The 19,267-nt window shown below is 44.7% G+C and overlaps 1 long non-coding RNA gene across 1 annotated transcript in view; it reads right to left on the bottom strand.

Moving 5' to 3' along the window:
• The window catches only part of LOC126425271 (uncharacterized), an 89,725-nt gene extending 70,955 nt beyond the window's left edge, over positions 1-18,770 (bottom strand). Inside the window, exon 1 of the long non-coding RNA XR_007576275.1 lies at positions 18,671-18,770. This is a non-coding gene — a long non-coding RNA (uncharacterized LOC126425271). The remainder of the gene's footprint in view (positions 1-18,670) is intronic.
• Between the last annotated feature and the right edge of the window lie 497 nt (positions 18,771-19,267).

The raw sequence follows: 19,267 nt of genomic DNA, 5'->3' as shown, positions 1-19,267 counted from the left end.
TCCTGTTGGAACAGCAAGTTCCCTTGCCGGTCTAGGAATGGTAGAACGATGGGTTCGATGACGGTTTGGATGTACCGTGCACTATTCAGTGTCCCCTCGACGATCACCAGTGGTGTACGGCCAGTGTAGGAGATCGCTCCCCACACCATGATGCCGGGTGTTGGCCCTGTGTGCCTCGGTCGTATGCAATCCTGATTGTGGCGCTCACCTGCACGGCGCCAAACACGCATACGACCATCATTGGCACCAAGGCAGAAGCGACTCTCATCGCTGAAGACGACACGTCTCCATTCGTCCCTCCATTCACGCCTGTCGCGACACCACTGGAGGCGGGCTGCACGATGTTGGGGCGTGAGCGGAAGACGGCCTAACGGTGTGCGGGACCGTAGCCCAGCTTCATGGAGACGGTTGCGAATGGTCCTCGCCGATACCCCAGGAGCAACAGTGTCCCTAATTTGCTGGGAAGTGGCGGTGCGGTCCCCTACGGCACTGCGTAGGATCCTACGGTCTTGGCGTGCATCCGTGCGTCGCTGCGGTCCGGTCCCAGGTCGACGGGCACGTGCACCTTCCGCCGACCACTGGCGACAACATCGATGTACTGTGGAGACCTCACGCCCCACGTGTTGCGAAATTCGGCGGTACGTCCACCCGGCCTCCCGCATGCCCACTATACGCCCTCGCTCAAAGTCCGTCAACTGCACATACGGTTCACGTCCACGCTGTCGCGGCATGCTACCAGTGTTAAAGACTGCGATGGAGCTCCGTATGCCACGGCAAACTGGCTGACACTGACGGCGGCGGTGCACAAATGCTGCGCAGCTAGCGCCATTCGACGGCTAGCACCGCGGTTCCTGGTGTGTCCGCTGTGCCGTGCGTGTGATCATTGCTTGTACAGCCCTCTCTCAGTGTCCGGAGCAAGTATGGTGGGTCTGACACACCGGTGTCAATGTGTTCTTTTTTCCATTTCCAGGAGTGTATTACATGCAGTGTTGCAGATTACATTATTCGACAAGTCGTAGAGATATCTAACACTTTTTAACGCATCAGCGTCACTTTGTTACTAATTAGTTGTGGTGTTGTAGAACCTTCGTTCTGATATTTTGTTACCTAAGCTGGGACGCAGCTGTGAAATAGTAGCACGGAGAAATTGTCTTACCGGTGCACTGCACCAGAAGCCGTTTCACGAGCTCACATACTCAGCCTATCGTAACAACAGTGACAACTCAGCCCCTCAGCAGGCAACGACGGTATATAAAACAATCGCTACAAAGAGCTGCAAAGTAAAGTTTAAATCTCAACTTTAAATCAGATGTTTACAATAGGAAAAAATTATACTGCGCTACGTTTAATATGTGAATAAAAATTCTCGAAACAATCGCCATCAACTGAGGGGCACAAGTTTTTGAAGTACTGATGCCAACCCTGAATAAACAAGACGTCCCGTAGAACGTAACACGCTGGAGGGGACTGAAGGACCTGGACACAGCGAATCCAAACCAAGTAACAAATACACAGACGTCATACGGAAGAATACAGTACGCTGCCGGCATGGGAACTTGAACGGTAATCACTAATGAACCAGTAAGGTTGGAGTTGAGCAGACAACAGTAAACAGTGGCAGCCAGCAGGTCGGCAAACCAAATTCAAGCGAGGCGGCAGCTCACATGGACCACGCCGATAGCATTTCCGCGATATACATGTCGCGAACTCCAGTTCGGGCGTACGCTGCATCTGCCTGCTCTTGCATTCTGCTCCGACAGCAATTGACTGCTTTGGCGACCACGACAGGGCGGTCTCACAGCCTGCCCGCGACCATCCACCAAAACCCCTGCCGGTCCACTCAGGTGACCGTTTGTCGAGCAGCCAGGCTTGCCCCATGCCAACCGCCTCCAAACACGGCCTGCCTACTTCCAGCTCCCTCTCCAGATTCCACCCCAAACTCCCCGATGGCTCCGACTGTAGACCAGCTACGTGCTGTTCAGAAAAGGTCTCCACCCCGTCCTACTCTTATTGATCTGTGGACAGCCCTGGAGGAGTCATGGTGTCAGTTCCCTCCAGCACTACTTCAGACATCAGTCGAGTCCATCCCATGTCGTATTGCGGCATTTCTGCGTGCTCACGGGAGACCTGAATGATATTAGGCAGGTGTACCAGTTTGCTTGACCTTTCACTGCACATACTCAGCAAGCACATGTATGGTTCAAGGCTGTGCCTACCGCCGCTGGGCATTTTCTTCCGCGTTCCACTTGTGCGGCCGGCGGTCGACTGCGGGACAGACCGCTGCGTTCAACGTGGGCCTTCTGGAAGCCGTCTCTACTAGGACTGAACGGAGGCAAATGCACCGCGTAGCCTTTAGTAGCAACGACCGACACGTCGTATCCAGTGACTCATCCACGGTCTTTGGAGACAGTGTATCCCACGCAAAGGAAAAAAAAGGAAGGTAATATCTGTGGCGCAGCGCCCGTGACCGTGCTTCAGGCCTTACAGCTGGCAGAGAGGAGCCTTTCGATCGCAGCGTCGCTTGGATGGGGAGGGGAAGAGGTATTCGGCGACTCCAGCGCCCTGTGTGTTTCTTACCCCCAGGAAAGACCCCCAGTACCCAGTTTGGCAGCATGTTGAGTGGACCTGCGCACTGGAACGAGAGAATTATCCACTCCTACCTCGCTTTGAATCTGGAGCCTCCAGAGCCTGCAATGTCCTCTACCCGCAGGACCTTCACTGCCTGTATCACATAAAGAGAGAAGACATAATTGTATCTGGTTAAAACAAAAAGGAAATTTTTTCAAATAAATGGAAGCTGAATAAAAATAGTAAGTTAAAATTTTTAAAAACTTCTTTACAGTAACTAACGAGAACAAACAATTCTGTCATGTTCGAAAAAATACAGTTTACGGAAAAATGACCTTCCATTTGCAAGGTCCTCTACATCTACATCTACGTGATTACTCTGCTATTCACAATAAAGTGCCTGGTAGAGCGTTCAATAAACCATCTTCAACCTGTCTCTCTGCCGTTCCACTCTCGAACGGCACGCGGGAAAAACGAGCACTTAAATTTTTCTGCGTGAGCCCTGATTTCTCTTATTTTATCGTGATCATTTTTCCCTATGTAGGTAAGTGACAACAGAATGTTTTCGCGATCGGAGGAGAAAACGTGATTGAAATTTCATGAGAAGATCCCGTCGCTACGAAAAACGCCCTTAGTTTAATGATTGCCACTCCAAATAGCGTATCATTTCCGTGGCACAATCTCCCCTATTCCGCGATAGTACGAAACGAGCTGCACTTCTTTATTCTTTTTCGATCTCATCCGTCAGTCCCACCTGATACGGATCCCACACCGCACAGCAGTACTAAATGGTTCAAATGGCTCTGAGCACTATGGGACTTAACATCTACGGTCATCAGTCCCCTAGAACTTAGAACTACTTAAACCTGACTAACCTAAGGACAGCACACAACACCCAGCCATCACGAGGCAGAGAAAATCCCTGACCCCGCCGGGAATCGAACCCGGGAACCCGGGCGTGGGAAGCGAGAACGCTACCACACGACCACGAGATGCGGGCGACAGCAGTACTCCAGAGTACGGCGGACAAGCGTGGTGTAAGCAGTCTCTTTAGTAGACATGTTGCACCTTCCAAGTGTTCTGCCAATCAATCGCAGTCTTTGGTTTGCTCTACCCACAATATTATCTATGTGATCCTTCCAATTTATGTTATTTGTAATTGTAATCCCTAAGTATTTAGCTGAATTCACAGCCTTCAGATTTGTGTGACTTATCGCGCAATCGAAATTTAGCAGATTTCTTTCAGTACTCATGTGAATAACTTCACACTTTTCTTTATTTAGCCGGCCGCGGTGGGCGAGCGGTTCTGGGGGTCTGGAACCACGCGACCGCTACGGTCGCAGGTTCGAATCCGGCCTCGGGCATGGATGTATGTGATATCCATAGGTTAGTTACGTTTAAGTACTAAGTTCTAGGGGACTGATGACCTCAGAAGTTAAGTCCCATAGTGCTCATAACCATTTGAACCATTTTTTCTTTATTTAGGGTCAATTGACACTTTTCGCACCATACAGATATCTTATCTAAATCATTTTACAAGTCGTTTTGATCATCTGATGACTTTACAAGATGCTAAATGACAGCATCATCTGCAAACAATCTAAGACGGCCACTCAGATTGTCTCCTGTGTCGTTAATATAGATCATGAACAATAGAGGGCCTATAACACTTCCTTGGGGAACGCCGGGTATTACTTCTGGTTTACTCGATGACTTTCCGTCTATTACAACGAACTATGACCTTTCTGACAGGAAATCACGAATCCAGTCGCACAGCTGAGGCGATACTCAGCAGGCACGCAGTTTGGTTAGAAGACGCTTGTGAGGAACGGTGTCGAAAACCTTCTGGAAATCTAAACATATGGTATCAATTTGACATCCCCTATCGATAGCACTCATTACTTCATGAGTATAAAGCGCTAGTTGTGTTTCACAAGAACGATATTTTTTTAATCCGTGCTGACTGTGTCAATAAATCGTTTTCTTCGAGGTACTTCATAATGTTCGAATACAGTATATGTTCCAAAACCCTACTGCAAATCGTCGTTAGTGTTATAGGCCTGTAATTCAGTGGATTACTCCTACCTCCCTTTTTGGGTATTGGTGTGACTTGAGCAATTTTCCAGTCTTTGAGTACGGATCTCTCTGCGAGCGAGTGGTTGTAAATAACTGATAAATATGGAGCTATTTTGTCAGCATACTCTGAGAGGAATCTGACTATTATACCATCTGGACCGGAGGCCTTGCCTTTATTAAGTGATTTAAACTGCTTTGTTACACTGAGGATATCTACTTGCCGGCCGGAGTGGCCGTGCGGTTTTAGGCGCTACAGTCGCAGGTTCGAATCCTGCCTCGGGCATGGATGTGTGTGATGTCCTTAGGTTAGTTAGGTTTAAGTAGTTCTAAGTTATAGGGGACTGATGACCTTAGCAATTAAGTCCCATAGTGCTCAGATCTATTTGAACCATTTTTTTGATATCTACTTCTACGTTTTTCATCTTGGCAGTTGTTCTTGATTGGTATTCAGGAGTATTTATTTCGTCTTCTTTGGTGAAGAAGTTTCGGGAAACCGTGTTTAATAACTCTGCTTTAGTGGCACTGTCATCAGTGACTTCATCGTTGTTATCACGCAGTGAAGGTACTGATTGCGTCTTCCCACTGGTGTGCTTTATGTATGGCCAGAATCTCTTCGGATTTTCTGCCATATTTCAAGAAAGAATTTCGTTCTCGGGTGTACTGCGGGATGCAATGGTCGAAGGTCCACATTTCGGCGAGCAACCGTTCCACCATCATCAGGAGGTACTGATAGATCCGTTAGTGCACCTGAACAGTTGTTCACCGAAATATCGTGGACCTTCGACGATTGCATCCGGCAGTACACCCGAGAAACTTGGAAACGTCATATACGCCGGGGAAGTCTCAGGTCGTATAAGACATCCAGTATTTGGAGACGTCAGTGAACTGTGGTGGGAAGCATGTATCGATCGATAGCGGTATACCTGCCGCTTTCAGTAGGAGCGATGACTTGACTAGATGACGATCGTGCGTTAGTTGCGCAGGAGTATATTCTTAATTTTGGCTCTTTGATTATTACTCGGCGTGCATTTCGAATTCGCTTCGAACTTGGTCTGCATGATTCTCTTCCTGATAGAAAAACTATTCGAGCTGGGGTATCAAACTTTACCTCGTCAGGTTCTGCAGGAAACTGGAAGAGTCGGTCCAGCAATCTCCAAAGTATTCAGACTCAAACGTGAAACTGCCCTGGGATTGTGAGAAGACTCTTGCACAGACATCTTCACATGCATCATATTAAGTGTTGTTACCCAAGAATTAAGTGAGAGAGATTTTGAAACTCGCAGAGCTGTGTTTGACGAAATTCTTCAGAACCGTTTCCCTGCGCTTTTTTTAAATTTCTTTTGATGAGGCTCACTTCTATCCGTCAGTCACCGCAAATAAACAAAATTTCCGCTACTGGGCAGCAGAAAATCCTCAGAAACTTCACCAACGAACACTTCACAGCCATGCGAAAGTTACGTGCACCATTGTTAAATTTTGTGCACAGTTCCGAAGACCTTTTTCGAAGAAGATGGCGTAACTATAATGGTTAATTCAAATCGTTACTGTCTCATGATGGATAGCTTCTGCTGACCTAAGTTAAATCAATTTGTTATCGAACATGAAGAGGGAGAAGTTTGTTTCCAACAAGAGAGATCCACAGCTTTCATTTCTCGGCGTTCCCTAGGAATTTTGAGAGAGTTGTTTCCATGACGTCTTCTCTCTTCACGTGGACTCATTGTCTTGCGCCAAAAGTCACCCGATTTATCACCTCTTCCTCTGGGGACACTTCAAGTTTCTCTTCCAAGATGTGGCTGCTGCGTTCCACAGAAATGGCGTGAAGAACTATGGACAACTTCCGGAAACACTTCCATCAGTGTGCCAACAATGGATGACGCCATTTACCGGGAATCCTTTTTAAAACCAGCAAAATGTCATACTATTTTTTGTTCACAAGTAAAAGTATTTTCTCTTTATCTTGTTTGTCTGTTTGTAAATATTTTATGAAATGCGGCAGGTCTCTTTGATGGACCCTGTGTATCTACCTCAAACATGTACTAAGGCCTTTTCTGAGCAATGTGCCTTGTGCAGTCACTACTAGGAGCTATGGTGAGTGCTAGGTTGAAATAGATCACACAAGAATTCTCGACCCGAAGCCCGTTTCACGAGCGTAATTTTGAATGCTACATACAGGTGCTCTGCTCAACAAATTGCGACCTGTCAACTTCCTGAAACTAGAGAAGCAAAATTCTTTGATGGGCGCCCGAAAACCTACTGAATGACGAAAACTGCTTCGCGCCGTACGTTTCGCAGTGTGGACCGTGTTTACACATGGCGAGGCTCACGACGTGAAACTTTTCCGTGCCGTAGTTTCTCGCATTCAAAACACGGCTGCAGCTTCTGCAGGCACCCTAGATGTCGTCAGTTAATTGTGCGCTGCCCGCTAGTTGCTGTTGGTTGCTTACCCTTTCATTTATCATTTGATAGCGGGCCCGTGGCTCGGTAGTTTTCAGGTCAAAGTCTATGAGTTGCGAGTGTCACAAAGGGATTCTCGACAGTTTCATGTTCCGACACTTACTTTACAACCAGAGGTTGTTTCCCGAAAACTTCGGCACGAATCAAGTGATTGCAAATATTTATAGTTGGTCTCGCGTGGTTCACTGCCAGCGTACGTATGCAACGGTATGGGGTTCGATCCTCAGGTCAGTGCTAGGATTTTCAACCGATACTAATCACGTATTTGAAGAAATGCTGAAAAGCGGTGTAATACCGTGACTTGTTACCATTCCAAACTGTAGGTCCTCCTAATAGGAAAACATGGTGTGTTAGGGATTGCACACTATCTGATCCGAACACCTATTAGTGGGTATTAACGCTGGGTGCATCAACCCTTCACCTTTATGACTGGCCTGAACGCTGCTAGGAACACTTCGAAAGGACCGTCTGAATGTCTGTGTAGGGAATGTAGCCCATCCTTCCTCAAGAGCTGAAACTAGGGAAGGTAGCGATGTTGGACGTCGGGGTCTGTAACGGAGTCGACGTTGTAACTCACTCCAAACGTCGTCCATCAGGTACAGGTCGGCTCATTTCAGGAATGATATTGTCCACAGATCATTGCCCCATAGTTGCTGCGATATGACGGGGCGCAATGACATGAAAATCATCAGCTGCGAACAGTTCCTCTACAGTCCGCAGTACACGAAGCTGTAATATACAGGGTGATTTTTTCCACCGTGTAAAAACTCCAGGGAACAAAAAAGGAAATGTCTAATGAACTTATGTTCCGAAATGTATGGTTTCCATGCTAGAGACCATTCATTCAGTCATACTTTGTTACAGAGAGTGCGGTTTGATACGCGCTGTACCATGCAGCCACAGTTACAGTATGCGTGATTACCTGCTACAGGGTGGTAGTGTTCCTCATACATCATGCCGTACAGGGTCGTTTCAGGAAGCAGGATATCATTAAGGACGTACCCGAAATGTTCGGACACCCTACTTGCAGGAAAATGTGATTAATACTGTGTCAGTATCGAGAGATTTTTTTTTTTTTTGAAATTTGTGGTTAGTTCCTATGGGACCAAGCTGCTAAGGACATCGGTCCCTAAGCCCCTACTTAATCTAAGTTAAACTAATTTACGCTAAGGACAACACACGCGCCCATGTCCGAGGGAGGACTCGAACCTCCGACGGCGGCAGCCGCACGAACCGTGTCAAGGCGCCGTAGACCGCACGGCTACGTCGCGCGGCCCAAGCAGTTGGCCCGTGTACAGTATAAGCGAGACGACCGTGTGGAACATTCTCCATAACAGTTGCTATTATCCTTATCACTTACAGCGTCGCAGGGCTTACTAGCGACAGACTTTCCACATCATGAACTGTTTTGCCACTGATTTCTTCATCAGGCAACCACGGTTCCGGAATTCGTGTCATCCATCCCATTCACAGATGAGGTCATCTTTAAGCGAAGTGGTATCGTCAGCTTACATAACCGTCACATGTGGGATAGTGTGCAGAACCCCCATGGTATGGTGACAGCGAATCGTGAGCGTCGTTGCAGCCGGAATGTGTGGGCCGGGATAATTGTTGGCAGTATTTTGAGACCAATCTTCCTTCAACGTCGCCAAACAGGCTCGAACCATCTGCGTTTCTTGCAGGTGACTTTGGCTCCCGTGCTGGAAGAAGTGCCATTGACGATTCGAAGGATTATGTGGCTGTTACACGATGGTGTTCCGGCCCACTTCGCCGTTAACGCCCGCACTCATCTGAATCGTGTCTTCCCTTGTCGGGTCGGACGAGGGTGTCCAAATTCGTGGCCTGCTCGTTCACCGGCTCTCAATCCGTGGCATTTCTGTTATGGGACCATCTCGAAAGTATCGTGTATGCAGAGCCCATTCCAGATGTTGAGACACTGGAACGGCATATTCATGCTGCCTTTGACACTGGATGCGGCCTGGCCGACGTGAATGAGTGAGACAGAACACGCTACGGTGCATACCCCCATGCTTTGAGGCACATGGAAACCATACATTAACTCTAGCAGCATGGTACAGCGCGTATTAGACCACAGTCTCTGTATGAATGTCTGAATAAATGGTCTCTAGCATGGAAACCATGCATTTACGGACTTAAGTTCACTAGACCTTTTTTATTCCGTATCCTCTCGTCGATCAGTGCCTGGAGTATGTACACTGTGGAAAAAATCACCCTGTGCGTTCGTATCCTTTCGAATTTAGCGTTTCCATTAGTCAGTGAGGGGACCACATCCTTACAAGGAAAAACACCTCCTCGTCCAAACTTCACTGTTGACACTACCCAAGATGGCAGGCAACGTTCAGCCTAACGCAACCCTTCCATCAGATTGGAACTCGTCTCCGGTACCCACTGTTCAGTGACGTCACTCTGTACTCCACCTCAAGCGTCGCTTAACACCGACCACAGGAATGCGTGGCTCATGAGAAGCAGATCGGCCACTGTATTCCATTATTTTTAACTCTCTACACACAATCACCATGTTAGCTGGACTGCTGCTAGCACTTTGGAAATCACGAGTGGTTCCTTTCGGCGATTTCGTGCAATTTTGTACGACCACCCGCTGCAATGCTCGACGGTCCCTTTCCGTTGGTATATGAGATCTCTCTGGTTTTTGTTCATTTTCGGTAGTGCCGTCACGTTTGTATTTCACAGTCCCATCATCAACAGCCGACTTGGGCAGTTTTAGAAGTATTGAAATGTCGCTGATGGATTTGTCACTCAGATGACACCCACTCACTTTCAAATTCACTGAGCTCTCCTCAAGTACCCGCTCTTGTTACCGTTCATCTACTAACAACACAACACTCTCCACCACCTTTTATACTGGAGGGACCGCCTCTCGTGATATCCATCGATCAGTACCGTATTACACAGGGCTGTCCAGATAATTTTGTTGCACACTTTCTAAGTTTATTTTACATGTTTCGAAATAAATCTCGAAACTATATAGCTCATAAGGGATAATGTTTTGTGAGAGTATATACACCAAACAGCTGCTAATAATAAGTAATCTTTATTTATGACAGACTCTTTCGGCTTTATCGCCATTTTCAAGTACCTGCAATTAAGATTTTGGTGAGAACAGGTGTGGATGCCAATGTCATTCATTTTAAAGTAGCTGTCTTGTACTCACGCCTAGATTGATGTCCATACTGCGTCGTTAGTGGACTGTTTTGTAATTGTCACTGCTGTAAGAAGATCGTAAATGATGTCAAGATGTTGAAAATAAGATGTTAATTACGACGTGACAGCAGTTTGACAGTTCCACTCTTACGACGCTATATGTTTACAAAGATTGTGCATCTGAACAGCGATATTATTTTATTAACCAAAATTTGTTACGATTATCTTTGGTTGTTGCGTATGTTACTTCCGATTTATCCATTTTCGTGTTCTAAAAGTTCAATAAAGTTTTTAAGGTAGTACTTGTGTCTAAATTCTGTATGTTCGTTTAATATTTTTTGTATTTTCTCGTGTACAATATCACAGAATTGCCACACAACCCTACCAATAAGTTTGCAGCTAAAATAAACAAAGCCATTAAAAACTGTAATACCATTCTCACTTAACATGAAAAAAGAACATACACGGTAATGAATTCAACTACACCAAAATTACGAGCCTATCCAAAGACACATAAACGGACGGTTCCGATTCGGCCCATAATTAAATGCATAAATAGCCCATCATTTTGATAAGCAAAAAACTAAACACACTAATAACAATACTTTATACTTTCAACAAAAAGTATATAATCAAAAATTCGCATACTCTGGCAAGATAGATAAAAGACATACCACCTAATGGTAAATTAACTTCATTTGATGTCTCTAATCTATACACCAATGTGCCAGTACAGGAAACAATCCAAATAATAACGTATAGCCTGTCAAAACATAGGGAAATATCCATGACTGGAAGTCTTGAATTTATAAATCTTTTGGAAATAGTATTTGCACAATATTATTTTGAATGTAACAACAAAATGTATACCCAAGTAGATGGAGTACCCACGGCTGATAATGTAGCAGGCACATTAACCGATATTTTTCTAAATTCTCTGCAAGAGAAATTCTTTAACTCAGATTGGCCTACTCTCAACCAAATTGTATACTATTTTAGGTTTGTAGATGATACCCTCGTGTTGGTAGATCGCAGCCACGCAGATATTGAAAATATCCACCACAAACTCAACCAACTGCACCCTAGAATTAAATTGACCAAGGAAACTGAGAAAGACAATACCATTAACTATCTAGACCTCACAGTTGGCAAAAATAATAATCGCCACGCATTTGATGTCTTTAGAAAGAACATCACTACTGACAATATTACACGCGCCAATTGCTGTCATCTAATGGCTCATAAACTATCATTTTTCCATTCATTGATTAATAGATTAAATAACCTCCCATTATAAAATCCAAAAATTCGTTCGTTGGTTATATAGCCTACATAAATGATTTTGATCCAAACATAACCACAAAGTTATATTACAAATGTAAAATACCAAAGCGGAACACAATACACAGCGAGATATACCTACCTCCAGAAACATCACTGACACAGAAAATAAGATACGTAGCAGAATACCTTTGTGGAATCTCCAACAGAATTAATGGATTTTTTAAAGCCACGAATATTCAACTAGCCTTTCGAACCAATAGCAACCTTTCAATAAAATTACGTTCCGCCACCACTAGGACATCGAAATACACCACTGGCACGTATAGAATCACATGGGTGGGGTGGGGGGGGGCTGTAATAGCTTCTAAATTGGCCAAACAGGAAGAAATTTTAACGTATAAAGAACTCATTAGAAAGAGCTAATATAATCAGTCGATCTTCTATCTACACTTGAAAAATCAAAATCACACTGCTGATACGGTCGAAAATTCACTACAGATTCTGCATAGAATAGGCCTACCAAAATGTTTTGCAATGAACATCTTTCTGGAATTAGAAATTTGTATGTACACTGAAAATATTTAACGAACATACAGGTTGTAGACACAAGTATTACCTTAAAAACTATTGAACTTCTAGAACACGAATATGGATAAATCGGAAGTGACATACGCAACAACCAAAGATAATCGCAACAAATTTTAGTAAATAAAATAATATCACTGATCATCTGCAAAATCTTTGTAAACATTTAGAATCGTAAGAGTGGAACTGTCAAACTGCTGTCATGTCGTGATTAACAGTTGATTTTCAACATCTTGACATCATTTACGATGTTATTAAAGCAGTGATAGTTACAAAGAGCCCACTTACGACGAAATATGGACGTGGCATCAATCTAGACGTGAGTACAAGACAGATACTTTAATATGAATGATATTGGCATCCATACCTGTTCTCACCAAAATTGTAATTGCACGTACCTGAAAATGCCGATTAAGCCGAAACACTTTATCGTAAATAAGTATTACGTATTATAAGCAGCTATTTGCTCTGTCTACTATAATGATCATGTCGTTATCAGGCATATATTACGCTGCTGGCCCTAAAGAAGAAAATTGTGGACAATGTTTTCATTTGAATAATATATCGAGGCTGTGAACCGACGTGCAAACGAAACTGCGCGCTATAACCGGCTGCATTTGTGAATTCGGAGATCGCTGGAATTCAAGGGCATTGCACCTCCAACAGAATCGTGCCTAGTACTGTGTGGCTAGGCCCGCCTGGCTTGCCACGCTGCCTAAGCGCTGCTTACCGCCCGGCGGAGCAGTGTCGAGGTCCGGTGCGCCGGCCAGTCTGTGGATGGTTTTTAAGGCAGTTTTCCATCTGCCTCGGCGAATACGTGCTGGTTCCCCTTATTCCGCCTCAGTTACACTATGTCGGCGATTGCTGCGCAAACACTGTCTCCACGTACGCGTATACCATAGTTACTGTACCACGCAAACATAGGGGTTACACTCGTCTGGTATGAGACATTCCCGCGGGAGGGAGGAGGGGTCAGGGGGTTGTCCGCTGGGGCCGAAGGCCGAACCGCCCAATAATCCTGGGCCTGGGTTCGGTGTGGGGCGGCGATGGGGCGGGTGGACTGCTGTGGCCTGTTGTGAGGTTGTGAACCACTGAGGGCTACAGCGGAACGAAGCCTCTTCCTCGTTTATAGGTCCCCGGTTCAATACACAATACAAAATGGCTCAAATGGCTCTGAGCACTATGGGACTTAACTTCTGAGGTCATCAGTTCCCTAGAACTTAGAACTACTTAAACCTAATTAACCTAAGGACATGACACACACTCATGCCCGAGGCAGGATTCTAACCTGCGGCGACCGTAGCGGTCGCGCGGTTCCAGACTGTAGCGCCTAGAACCGCTCGGTCACCCCGGCCGGCAATACACAATACACACACACACACATGACACTCAAACCAATCTCCAGGTAAAATGTCCTAAACAAATATTTGGCAGCTGAGTCTTGGTATGTACTTCTGTCAGGGTGTTCGTGTGAGTGAAGACGATTACTCGCTAGAAATATAGCGCACAGTTCATGTCTCGATATATTTTGCTTGCGCGGCCACAAAGGTGCTGTCCAGATATTCGACTGTTCTGGCGCTCATAACCGCTAACAGTAAATGAACAGAAAACGCAGTTTCTTCAAATGTCTTGATTTCAGCACAGAATATATGTTTTCAGTGTACACTTAAGCTCCTATCCTGATTGTTCTGGTTCTGCCGGAAAAGAGAGTGCGATTCTTGGGGCCGCGCAGATACAAACATGCTATTAAACCCAACTAGTTAAATAGTGACCCGATATCATCATGGACTTTTATTTCTTCAATTTTTTCTGGCGTGTAAGAGGTAAATATTAGTACTGATGAAAACTCATCGAATGAATCGGAAGTATCTGGTGTTCCCCAAGAAAGTGCTGTATGCCGTCTGCTGTTCCTAACCTGTATAACCGATTTACGAGGCAATCTCGTCAGCCCTTGTACATGGTTTGCAGACGACGCTGTCGTTTAGTACAGTCATTGTGATATTTCGTATAATTATTGACCTACATGAAATGTATTCGCAGTTGCCAATATGGACAACCATCATCTGTATAACGGAATGACGACAATGAAAATTTTTGTCTGACAGGGACTCGAACCTGGAATTCCCGCTTATCGCGAGCGGCTACCTTACCATGTCATTTTATTCATTATTGATCGTTGAGTTTTTTCAGAGTGGACGTCCCGTGACACCCGATCAAGTTCTTCGTTGATCCATTCACTCAGTTTTTTTTTTTGTTACAGAGGGCAGCTAATCCTCTGACGGAACAAGCTGAGCTACCGTGCCAACTTTGCCATTAGGCTATCCGATCACTCCTCACGACCACACCCGATCTTCCATATGTATGCATGTCCGAAGGTACGTTGCATCGTAATTCGGAATAACACAGGCACTGCTATATCGCAATTATTGATCTAATTTGGAAATTTAAAATGCTATCACAATCTACTGATTAAGGTGTATAGCCTTATGTTAAACGTTTAACAAAATGGGATAAATATTACAGTTTGCAGTCGTGTGTATCTCTTCAGACAGCCTAACTCGCGGCGCGCAAATTATCGAGACTATATTCAACCTTGCATGAGAATGATAGCAGCTTTCAACAAACATTACACAAAATGTAAAACCCTCACGGAACTTCTTCTCGTTCACACCCAGCCACAAAACAGTAATTGGAAGTATTTTGGCATTTACTACGTTTTCGTTGTTCATGCAGTTAAACTTACGCATGGTGTTTTGATTTATTACTTCTTTATTACTAACTCTTCACGCAAAACATATTGCCAGACAGTAACCGCATAGACCTCTGAATTGTACAGGGAAAATGCTATTTTTTTCCTACACACAGTTCAGGAGATATGACGTCAAAACCACCGAGCTTTTGCTTACAACGGAGAGCGAATAACCCAGACAATATTGACCCAGTGTTTCATAGTGAGAACACTTAGTGACTTCCAACAGACCTGAAACGTAATTTCGAACCCCTTCTAAACTTTTTCTTGCTTTCACGCTTAACATCAAATATTTAACATATTAACTCATTTGTAAAGTAATTAGACGTTTGAAGGGGTTTCTGTACGCGGGACTTCCACTGTTTAAAGCATCGTGGTGGGTGGTTGCTGATTGACTCTAAAAAAAAATAAAAAGTCTGTTTTCCTCTACATGAGCACCAAAAAAAGCCGTTAAATTTCGGTCACACCCTAATTACAAAACTTTAAAGGCTGTGGATTGAACAAAATACGTAGGGATTGCAATTATGAACGACAAACTCGAATCATCACATAGAGAATGCTGTGGAGAAAGTGAACCAAAGACTGTGTTTCATTGGTAGAAAGAAGGTGAAACATTTCTACTAAGTAGACTGTCTACATTACAGGTAGTATGGGCTCCTAACCAAATACAGCTGACGGAGAAAATCTAAAAAGTTCAAAGAAGAGCAGCTCGTTTTCTGCTGTCGTAAAATGGAGAGATGATACGCAAGTTCGGGTGTCAGCCATTGGAACAAAGGCGTCTGTCATTCCGGTGAGACCTTTTCACGAAATTTCAGTCACCAACATTCTTCTCAGCATGTAAAGTATTTCACACTCGCTAGTCGAGAGTGGAACGGTAGAGAAGTAGCCCGAAATGGTTCGATGCACTCTCTGCCAAGGACTGAAGTGTGAATTGTGAAATGGCGATGCAGATGAAGATGTAGATCTAGAAAATAACAAAAGATCGGTTCAACAATTGGTTCAAATGGCTCTGAGCACTATGGGGCTTAACATCTGAGGTCATCAGTTCCCTAGAACTTAGAACTACTTAAACCTAACTAACCTAAGGACATCACACACATCGATACCCGAGGCAGGATTCGAACCTGCGACCGTAGCGGTCGTGCGGTTCCAGACTGAAGCGTCTAGAACCGCTCGGCCACCCCGGCCGGCAATAGATCTGTGTTAGCGCAATTACGTCCTAAGTCACTGTTTAGCGGGAGCGAGGAAAGTGGTGAGGCCCCCGACGAAATGGTTACTGTTCTGCTAAGATGAAATTCCGATGGATTTGGAAAAAAAACATACCGTTCTTTTGACGCTGTTGTCAAACTGGATATAAGATATCTTAATAATCAGACAATAGTTTATTCCATCAATATCGTCATTGATTCTTATAAACATTCACATTACCATTACCTGCCATCTTCATATGAGACAGTAACCCCACCTACCCCCCCCCCCCCCCCCCAAAAAAAATCCATCATAATCTACAAATACTAGTTACATTCCGAATGAGTTGCATGAAAAAGGTACAAAAATTCTAACGAAATAGACAAGGTCTCTGTTACCAAATGGAGGCAAGATGAACGCGTATTTTGCTGACGTATTTTTTACAGTTTTTCTTGATGGTCGGTAGACTCATAACAAGCGTTGATATAAGAAAATTGTTTGTGGATTACCGTCACATCTGAATTTCGCAGTTAATATTCCAGAAACTATAATGAGAATTTTGGTAATAATTAGCCGCGACCTTTGCGTAATAAATTCAGCTTATTTCTCATGAATAAATTAAATTATTCTCATGAATAAATTAAAATCGCCGTGTCTTAAAAATATTACCCGTCGAATGCACGGTAAACAGAAAAGTATGGATGACGGGCGATATGTACACCGATTTGATTCTCAATTTTTATAAACAAAGGAAGATTATTTCACAAAAAAGCAATTTATATCCCGGTATATAATGGACATTACTGTAGGGCGGTACAGTTTTCAGACGGTGGCTAGGTCAGTGGAAGGAGTACAGAACGATACTCCGAGGGTCGTAGGATCGAGCCCGTACGCAAAAACATTTTTTTTAATTTTCAGATTTTTATGTTACAAACATTACAAATTAATCGAAATAATGCTCAATATATTGTACTTACTAACATTTTCATTAAAGGTATGGAAAGGAAAGGCAAATTTGAGACTGCGGATAAATTTCCAGGAAGGCATTGTACTGCGTACAGGTGAACTTCGAATACAAAATTAGATACTTTTATTATTTTACCATGCACGATTCACACATGCTCGGGTGATATTGATTGTAAAATGAGGGAATAGCTGTAATTTTCTGGAGATCTCATGACCGCCCACTTTTACTGTTATGTGGTTGCTTTACATTTTTTGTAGGAGAGCATACTTGCCTTACACTCATAGAAGCTTCTGTTTTGTAGCACAGTTTGCCGCAAGCCAGGCGTACCGCACATTTTAGTCAAATATTGACGAGAATGGGTGGTGGCAGACTTCTAGGGACGCGATTTCTTTTTCTATGTCGATGAGATAAGAGCTGTCTTGATCAAATTATTTATCTGAGGATATATTATTTATCTGACGATCACGGGGGAATCAAATCCCGTATGATGGAAATCCTTCTTCGGACATGCAGGAACTGCACATCGTATTTCTGAACAAGACGGGCACTGCAGTATCGTCTGTGTCTGCGCAAAGCGGGTAAGCGACTTCCAAATAAAAATGTCTCCACTGCACGGGAACATACATAATGGATGTACGAGCACAGGTTGTAGACACGTTGTCGACAACATATGGAAGTTTGCGTCCGGCCTCGGATCGTGCTATGATAGCCCAGTGGTACGGCATCCATTCCCTATAAGTGGGAAATCAGAGTTCTCGTCTCTGTCTGGCACAAATTTTGACTGTCGTCCTCCTATTATACGGCTGATGGCTGTCCATATCGCAACTGGGAATACATTTCATGTATATCTACATTTTCAGCGTAGTGATACACGTTTTTTTGTATCCTCGGTCCGAAACAGCCAGTACTCTCTTGTAGGTGTAAAAATTCCTGTTCTCTTTAATTACAATACCTCCCCGGGTAGTTCTTGTCAGAGCTCTCGTCGACGCCGTTCGTACAATTCTTTCCTGGATATTTATGTGATCTCCTAAATTCTCCTTTGAGCTTCCTTTTCATGCCTTTTATGAAAAAGCGGTATATTGAGCATTATTTATGTTTATTTGCAGTGCCGGTAACGTAAAAACTGGAAATAAAAAATAAAAACGTTTCCATGTAGTGACTCGAAAAAGGAGGAGGGCGTGGAGTAAGACCTCGTCAGAAAACCTCGGTTAACCTGACCTGGGTGGCAGTACCTTGTAAGGGTTTCCTGCCAGGACGACGGTGAAGACCTCAACGTCAGTGAAGGCGGAGATGAAGATCAAGGGAGCGGCAGAAGTGGCGGAAGAGGCAGGCAACTGGATAAAAGCAAAAGACCGTGGCGTCTGCTGGCACAGCGCGCGGCTGCAACAGGCGTCTGTTTCACACGTCTGTGGCGACCTCACTTATAATGCTATGCTAAATGCGTGAATTTTAATACTGGAAAAGTTCAACTATCTTTCCCCAAACCAAACTTTAACCTAAAGCATGGTAACCTAAGAGATGACGATAAATTTCAAAAGGAAAACTACTCCAGGGTGTAACCAACCTGCCATCGCTAGTCATGGCGGTGCAACTAGTGCAGGTACTCGAGTACTCACCCGGCAGTGTGTGTGGTGCACCCGCGCTCGCTGCCCGCCACCCACTGACAGGTAGTCTGGAGCCCTGCTAGCAGCCAGCAGCTTGCAGCCGGCCCAGGCAAGGACGGACCTCGCCATTGGCTGTCGCCGCCACAGCCAGCGCCACCGCCGCCTCTACTTATCGCCACTGCGCACGTCTTGCGGCCGGCGACTGCACGTGGAACCCTTCCGTCACCACCAGTCTTAATGTGGCTGTCAGGTTCTGCAAGGCGACCTGTGTGGCCCTCCAAAAAACAGAGGAGACTTGAGTCACCCAACTCAGAGTTAGTGGTAAGTTGCCCCAGTGGGTAGCCCGTCAAAAACTGAACACAGATCAAGCATCAAAACAGGAAGAAAGTGTACTGAACTGCGAAAAAAAAAGCAAAATAGAAGCAGGGAACGATCCAAGCACAGTAAATGCAATAAAGAGCAGCCTGGAACAGCGTCATGGGTAAGGGGTCATGGTGTTGGACTGACATGCGGGTGAACGGTGTCCAGAGTTTCCACGTACCATTAATCTTTTTATTCTGTTTTTCACAACATTATGAACTGTCCGTGCAGTCACTGAAATGTTTGTTC

The sequence above is a fragment of the Schistocerca serialis genome, chromosome 10, assembly GCF_023864345.2.
Source record: "Schistocerca serialis cubense isolate TAMUIC-IGC-003099 chromosome 10, iqSchSeri2.2, whole genome shotgun sequence".
NCBI lineage: Eukaryota > Metazoa > Arthropoda > Insecta > Orthoptera > Acrididae > Schistocerca > Schistocerca serialis.
Note: the sequence above shows the minus strand (reverse complement) of the source record. Positions and strands in the feature narration are given on the sequence as shown.